Consider the following 9,255-nt stretch of genomic DNA (forward strand, 5'->3'; position numbering starts at 1 on the left):
TCGGCTAAGAGCATCCGCCACAATATTACCTTTCCCCGGATGATATATAATATCGATGTCGTAATCCTTGAGTAACTCAAGCCATTTTTTCTGCCTCAGATTCAATTCCTTCTGTTTGAGAATATATTGAAGGCTCTTATGGTCTGTGAATATATCCACATGCACCCATACAAATAATGACGCGAAATCTTCAATGCAAATACCACCGCCGTAAGTTCTAAGTCATGTGTTGGATAGTTTTTCTCGTGAATTTTGAGTTTCCTAGAAGCATATGCGATCACCTTGCCATGTTGCATTAATACACACCCAAGTCTGATCCTTGAAGCATCATAATATACCACGAACCCATTTGTACCCTATGGTAAGGTCAACACTGGTGTCGTGGTCAATCTTGATTTCAACTCTTAGAAGCTTTTTTCACAAGCAACTGACCATTGGAACTTAACTGCCTTCTGCATCAATTTAGTCACAGAGAGGCAAGAGTAGAGAACCCCTCCACAAACTTCCTATAATACCAAGCTAAGCCCAAGAAATTGTGAATCTCCATTGGAGTCGTAGGTCTAGGCCAATTCTTCACAGTTGCAATCTTCTGAGGATCAACTTTAATTCCTTCTCTAAAGACGAAATGACCCAAAAATGTGACAGATTCAAGCCAAAATTGACACTTCGAAAACTTCGCATACAACGTGTGCTGATACAGAGTCTACAGAACTGCCCTGAGATGATGGGCACAGTCCTTTCTACTTCGTGAATATAAAAGAATATTTTCAATGAAAACTATCACAAAAAAGTCGAGGAAAGTCTTGAAGACTTGATTCATAAGATCCATCAAGCCTCCGGGGCATTTGTTAGCCCAAAAGACATCACCAAAAATTCAAAGTGCCCATACTAGGTCTTGGAAGCTGTTTTCGGAATATTATGCTCCCTGATATTCAATTGGTGATACCCTTGATCTTTAATCAATTTTGGAGAAGTACTTAGCACCCTGTAATTGGCCAAAAAAGTTATCTATCCTTAGCAGTGAGTACTTATTCTTGATTGTGACCTTGTTGAGCTGCCGATAGTCATATAGGCTGCGTACCTGGCATCACATCAATCCTAAAATCAATCTCTCAATCTGGTGGAATCCCAAGGAGGTCATCAGGAAAGAACGACACAGACTTAAGTGTAGGTGCCTCAATATCGGTGTCCATAACCCAGACCAAATAGTAAATACACCCCTTTTTGACCATCTTAGTGGCCTTAAGGCAAGAAATAAACCTACCCTTTGGCACCATATCATCCCCCTTCCATTCAACAACTGTCTCATTTGGAAATTCAAACCTAACAGTTCAACCATCCCCAATTCAAGGAGATCAACCATGGTGTCCCGACCACACATCGCGATAACACAATCCCTATAAAACCTGCACGACTATAATAGACTCACCAACCGTAGTAGATATAGAGAACGACTCATGAAGTTGTTTCGGTTCTATCCCAAATTCCATAGCAACATAGAGAGTGACATACGACAAAGTGGAACCAGGATCAATAAGAGCATATATATCATGATATTGGATAGTCAATATACCAGTGACAACATCTGGAGAAGCCTCTAAACTCTGACGACCCCTCATAGCATAGAAACAGCTTGATCATCCTGAACTTTGTGCACCACCCTTAGATGCACCGCGCCCTACATGTGTTGGGGGGCCTCGAGCTGGAGGAGGTGTTGCGGATGTAGTAGCTACAAAACTAGATGCATGTGCCATGCCTCTGCCCATACCCTGGCGGGACGAACGATAATCCCTTTGAATGTGTCACCTCAATCCGCACTCGTAGCATATCGGTAGGTCCATGTAGCAGACCCCTAAGTGCATCTTCCCATACCTAGGGCATGGGGGTCTCCGCTGTTACTAGAATCTCCCACCATGCCGACCCTGCTCGTAAGATCCCTTGTTGCCCTGACCGGGACTGAAACGGCTCCACTGCTACTGACTGGGCCCCAATGGTTGTGCACTGACTGAAGACTAAGGAAAGGACTAGGATGGCTATGATGACCCTCCCTTAAATGTCGACCTACCACCACCACCAGAAGAACCAACAAAGTTGTCTGAGGACCGGACCTTATTGCTACCCGCCCACTCCATTTTATTCTTCAATTACTGTGGCTTGAGAAAATTCCACCATCTTCCCATAGTTCATATTGGAATTCAAGGCAATTTTAGCGGCCTCATTAATGACCAAAGGGTTGAGGCCCTGCACAAACCGACGCACTCTAGCCTTCATAGTGGGCATCATGTAAATAGCATACTTGGACAGGCGCGAGAATCTCATATGGTACTCCTACACACTCAGGCTACCTTGCCTCAAGTTCTCAAACATGGCGGCATGACCTGCCTTAGTCTCGGCAGGTAAGAAATGATCAGTGAAGGCATCGACAAACTCACCCACCTCGCCGGAGGACTCCCTTCCTCACGTGACTCCTCCCATAGCTCAAACCAAGAATATGCCACCTCTTTCAGGTAGTAGAAAGCTAACTCTACTGCTTTCGTCTTAGTAGCACGCATAACTTGGAGAGTCTTGTGCATCTCATCAATGAAGTCTTGGGGGTCCTCCTTGGGATTAGTACTCGTGAACACTGGAGGATCTAGCTGAAGAAACTTGTTCACCCTGGAACTAGAAAAATCCCCTAGCTGATTGGAAAAAATAGGTGCAACATTCGATCTCTGGGCCTGGGAAGCCACTATCTGAGCCAACATCTGTATGGCTCCCCTAAGGTCCCTATCAGGAACACCGGGATCGGAAGCTGGGGCTAGGAGGTCGAACTGGAATATTAGTTAGAGGAATCTTTTCACCCTCAGTAGGTGTAGGAATTGGTGCAGTCTGAGCAAGAGTAGTAGAATCAGGCGGTGTAGTAATTGGGGGAATATCCTCAGCCCTCGGGTGCTCAGCCACATCATCATGTATAGAATCGACTACCACTCCTGGGGTGGCATTGGATCCATGTCCAGTCCATGCCTTCTTCCTAGGTGCCATGTACTGAAAATTAGAGCAATGCACAAGTTAAAGGAGGAACAGTCTTACAATCAGCTCTATCACACGATCTAGAACATCAAAGAAGGGTATCATTCCTAAATGCCCAAGTAGCCTCCTAATTATAGATGTGGTCAACAATACACCGATAATAAGGACACTACTAGACATGGCTCTGAGACATCCTAGGACACTTTAAAACCTTAGGCTCTGATACCAAGTTTGCCACGCCCCAACCTCGGGGAGCACGACCGACACTCAACCGAGATAACCCGATCGAGCATGCCTACTAGATTGACTTCTACCCAACTCACCCATATATATAGAGAAGATGTATTTCGTTAATTAGACAATGAGGAGTTCATGTGATCAACACCAAATCATCACTAATAGTTACTTCATTAATGATTTGAATATAATCTGTTTATATGAAAGGCTATGATATGAATATAATCCATTTATATGATAAACATTTTTGGGAGTATCGTTAGATTACTAAGGACGGCGAGGTTATAAATGCCCAAGCCTGAAACTACACCGATGTAGGATTGGATTGAGGGGTGAATCCCCATTATATTATATTGAGATTATTTTCCTTGATTAGGATGAGTTGATAGCTAGCAGGGACCATGTCGACCCACAAGGTGTTGTGGGGAGACGGCTCAGCCGATCGAGCGGTGATCAGACACCATGCCGCTCACATGATGGTTCCTCTTTCTTATTATTTTATTTATTGGGGTGAGATGGCTTAGCCGATTGGGTGGAGATCAAACTCCATGCCATGTGCATGGTGGTGTATCGGTACCAAGGATCTCCCAACCTAAAATGATAATGCTTACTTGAAGTTTTACTTTGTTTTAAGTTGGCATTGAAATATTATTGATTTTCTTACTGCTTCTATGTTCCTCTCCTTTTATGTTGACATTCTTTTCCATGAAAGTGTATTTAGGTTTACATACTAGTAATATTTTATATGTACTAACGTCCCTTTTTCCTAGGGGGATGCATCTTTAATGGATGCAGGTGGTTCCTCAACAGGCGGCACTGATCATTGATAGCAACATACCTCTCCTCAACGGATATTGGTGAGCACTATTCTACACGGGGGCCTATGTGTTGTATTGTTTTTCTTGTACATTGCTCTTGAGGTATAGCCGGCGGCACTTCCATATTTGTACTTATGTTCACTTAGAGGCTCCGTAGACATGACGTGGGTTGGGTTTTGATTTGGAAAAAAAAACTAAAAATGTTGTAGTTTCCGGTCATATTTCCACTTTTAAAGTATGAACTTGTAATCTTTTGGTATTATAAATGAAGCTCTTTAAGTAATGAAATATGATGTTGAACTCTTTCATCCTCTCATTGTCTATCTCTCGAAATTTATTCTCAGATTGTTCAGAGGCAAGGTTGGATGGTTGGCACTAAGTAGGCTTTCATGAATGGGGTAACTTGGTTGAGCATCGATCCCGCTCCCCAAGGTCCGGGCGTGACAAGCGTATTAGAGCCTAAGGTTTTAAGGTGTCCTAGGATGTCTTGGATTCGTGTCTAGTAGAGTGCTTATTATCTGTGTGAAGTCGACCATATCAATAATTAGGAGGCTACTAAGGCATTAGGCTACAAGGACTGTCCCTTTTTTTAACTTGTGAATTGTTCTAATTTTCATTATATGACGCCTAAGAAGAAAGCGAGGAGTGGCCAAAGGGTCAATACAACCCCAGGAGTGGCAGTTAATGTAGTGGTCGATATTGCAGGTGAACACCCGAGGGGTGAAAAAAATCCCCCAACCACAACACCTCCTGTCTCTACTACACCTACTAAGAATGTACAAGTTCCTTCTTCAACTGATACTTCATTTCCACCCCCAGCCTCAACCCTCAGTCCTACTGTTTTTGTTGGGGACCTCAGGGGAGCCATCCAATTGTTGACTCAGATAGTGGCTTCCCAGGCCCAGAGATTGAATGCTATACCTACTTCGTCTAGCCAACAAGGGGATTTTGTGAGCTCCAGGGTGAACCGATTCCTTCAACTGGATTCTCCGGTATTCACGGGCCTTGGGAAGACCCCCAGGTATTTATTGATGACATGAATAAGAATCTCTATGTTATGCATGCCATTGAGACATAAGTAGTGGAATTGGCCTCTTATCACCGAAAAGAGGTGGCATATTCATGGTTTGAATTGTGGGAGGAGTCCTATGAGGAGGGGATCCCTCCAGTAAAGTGCGATGAGTTTTTGGATGCTTTCATGGATCATTTCTTTCTTGCCAAGACTAGGGCAACTCGTTCCCCGAGTTTGAGAACTTGAAGGAAGGTAGTATGAGTGTGTGGGACTACCATCTAATGTTTGCGGATATTTCCAAGCATGCGATCTACATGTTGCCCAATATGGAGGCTATGTTATGCCGGTTTGTGCAAGGTCTTAGATCTTTGGTTATCAATGAGACCGTTACAACTACCTTGAATTTTGATATGAACTATGGAAGTATGGTGGCATTTTCTCAAGCCACAAAGACCCGAAAACTGAAGAACAAGACGGAGCATGATGGAAATAAGAAAGCTCGGTCTGCGGGCAACTTTGGTGGTTCTTTCAGTAGTGGTCATGGTGGAAAGTGATGTTCATGGAAGGGTCATCTTGACCGTCACAGTCTTTTTCTCAGCCTTCATCCAATGCATCGCCATCAGGCCCCGATCAGTAGTGGTGGAGTCACTTGAGGCCCAGTCAAGGCAATGGGGGATCTTGTCAGCAGGCTCAGGCAGGACACTTCAACTGCAGTAGAGGCCCCCATGCTCTATGTGTGGAAAGATGCACTCAAAAGTATACTATATGATCCATCCTGTATGTTGCGGGTGTGGTTTTACGGTTCATATTCAAAGAGATTGCCCTTTCTCTCGTCAGGGTGCTGGTAGGTGTATAGCGTAGCCGGCCAGTTCAGCAGCTACTACTTATGCAACACCTTTTCCAACTTGAGGTACTCCGGCACCCACAGGGCGTGGTATAGCTAGAGGTGGTTCACAGGGTTCGGGAGGACCCGGTAGGTTTTATGTTATGAGGGCCGCCAGAGTTCAGAGGCTTCTCTAGATGTCGTCACAGGTATGATAACTATCCAATATCATGATGTGTATGCTCTTATAGATCTTGGTTCCACATTTTTGTATGTCACTCTTTATGTTGCTATGGAATTTGGGATAGAACCGGAACAACTTCATGAGCCGTTCTCTATATCTACTCCAGTTGGTGAGTCTATTGTGGCCACACGGGTTTATAGGAATTGTATTGTCACAGTGTATAATGGAGACACCATAGCCAATCTCATTGAATTGGTGATGGTGGATTTTGATATGACAATAGGGATGGACTGGCTTCACTCATGTTTTTCCAAGCTTGATTGCCGAACCAGAACCGTTAAGTTTGAGTTTCCCAATGAGCCAGTCATTGAATGGAAGGGGGATGATTTTGTGCCAAGGGGTAGGTTTATTTCTTACCTTAAGGCCACGAAGATGATCGGAAAGGGATGTATCTACCATTTGGTCTGAGTCAAGGACACCGATGCTGAGGCACCGACACATGAGTCCATGTCGGGTGTGAATGAATTTCCAAAGGTCTTTCCGGATGAGCTTCCTGGAATCCCACCAAACAAGGAGATTGACTTTGGGATCAATGTTTTGCCGGGCACACAAGCTATATCAATTCCACCCTATATAATGGCTCCGGTAGAGTTGACGGAACTAAAAAAGCAGTTGAAAGACTTGCTAGAGAAGGGTTTCATCCGACCGAGTGTGTCTCCTTGGTGCGCATCGGTTCTCTTTTTAAGGAAGAAAGATAGGTCATTAAGGATGTGGATCGATTATCAATAGATCAACAAGGTCACAATCAAGAATAAATACCCACTGCCAAGGATAGATGACTTGTTTGATTACTTGCAAGGTCCTAAGTATTTCTCCAAGATTGATTTAAGATCGGGGTATCCTCAATTGAAGATCATGGAGTAGGATATTCCAAAAACAACTTTTAGGACCTGCTATGGGCACTTTATGTTTCTGGTGATGTCTTTTGGGCTAACGAATGCTCCTGCAGCTTTTATGGATATTATGAATCGAGTCTTCAAGCCTTTTCTCGACTCTTTTGTCATTGTGTTTATTAACGACATTCTTTTGTATTCGCAAAGTCTAGAGGACCATGTAGATCACTCAGGGCAGTTTTACAGACTCTATATTAGCACAAGTTGTATGCAAAGTTTTTGAAATGTGAATTTTGGCTTGAGTCAGTCACTTTCTTGGGTCATGTTGTCTCCAGCGGGGGAATCAAGGTTGATCCTCAAAAGATTGCAATTGTGAAGAATTGGCCTACACATACAACTCCGACAGAGATTCGTAGTTTCTTGGGCTTAGCTGGGTATTACAGAAGGTTTGTGGATAGGTTCTCTTCTCTTGCCTTTCCATTGACTAAATTGACGAAGAAGGCAGCTAAATTCCAGTGATCCGACGCTTGTGAAAGAAGCTTTCAAGAGTTGAAGTCAAGATTGACTACAACACATGTGTTGACCCTACCGATGATACAGATGGGTTTGTGGTATATTGGAATGCTTCAAGGGTTGGACTTGAGTGTGTATTAATGCAACATGGTAAGGTGATCTCTTATGCTTCTAGGCAAGTCAAGAACCATGAGAAGAATTATCTAACACATGATTTAGATCTTGCGGCAATGGTGTTTGCATTGAAGATTTGGCGCCACTAGTTTTAATGGGTCCATGTGGACATATTCACGGACCATAAGAGTCTTCAATATATCTTCAAGCAGAATGAGTTGAATCTAAGACAAATGAGATGGCTTGAGTTACTCAGAGACTACGACATCGATATCCTCTATCATTCGGGGAAGGCTAATGTTGTGGCGGATTCTCTTAGCCGAAAATCCATGGGTAGTTTGGCTCACTTGGAGCACACCGAAGGCCGTTGGCCAAGTAAGTTCACTGGTTGGCATAGTTTGGTAGTCCAGCTTGCGGACTCTAGCACGGGGGTTGATTGTGCAACATATAGATTGTGAGTTGACTTGCTTAGCAAGTATGGCTAGGCGCCATCACGCCTGAGGTGGGATTTTGGGTTGTGACAACCGACTCCTTCAACTGTGCATTGTTTGGACTTCTGGTATAAATACCCCCATTTCGTGATTTTCACTCATTTGGTCATTTTGAGAGCTACAAAACTCCAATTTGGGAGATCTTTTAAAAAGAATTCAACTAAATCATTGGGGTAAGTCATCTTACCATGGATATACTATATACTACTCGATTTAAATATTGTTTTGCCTTTGTATCAAGAATTTGAAGTATAGAAATTTGGGTTTTTGGTATGAACTCAAGAGGGTAAATTTAGGGATTTTGAACATGAATATGGACCCCCGATTTGGAATCTAATCATATATTTGGACTTGAAAAATCATGGGTCATCAGGATTTGATATTGGTTCCAGATTTCAGACACGTGGGCCTAGATTAACTTTTGTTGACTTTTTAAAAATTATTCGAAGATCGAGGTTTATTGATTGGGATTGCTTCCTATAGCATTGGTTGAATTCTTGGTTGAAGTTTGGCTATAGTTGAGCTAATTAGAGAAGATTTCAAAAGGAAGAGCGGTTTGGAGCTTTAGACTAGCGTAGATGAGATAAGTCTCTTTCCTAGCTTGATTGAGAAATATTTTCCAATAACTAGTATTGTTTGCTACATGCGGAGGTGATGTATATGCAAGGTGACGAACGTATATACATGTGCCAGATTTATTCATGCTCGGGGTAGATTATAGACTACTTTATGCCTTGCTTGATTGTGTATTCTACTTGCTCTATGTTTTACTCAATTGAATGACTATGTGAGAACAATAAACTATGCTAGATAATATTTAGGTTAATGATATCTTGATTTGGGAATGATGAGCTATTCATAAAGATTATTGATGTACTTGATTTAGTCCTAGTTACATTTGTTATTAAGAACACACGGCCGCACATATTATTCTTGTGATATACCTTAAACTATTATATGACTACTTGAGTTTCCTTACCCCTATTAAAGACTACATTTTGGCTTTTGATGTGTTGGGATCGTAGTCAGACATACACAACGTACATCCTATCTAGAGATCATCTCTTGTATACATGCATACACTCTTTCATGATTTTCCTCCCTCCATGTGCTATATCTTGTTCACATGCATACGTTCTTGCATATGGATCTCTAATATGG

Source organism: Nicotiana tabacum, chromosome 3 (assembly GCF_000715075.1).
Source record: "Nicotiana tabacum cultivar K326 chromosome 3, ASM71507v2, whole genome shotgun sequence".
In the NCBI taxonomy this organism is placed as follows: Eukaryota; Viridiplantae; Streptophyta; class Magnoliopsida; order Solanales; family Solanaceae; genus Nicotiana; species Nicotiana tabacum.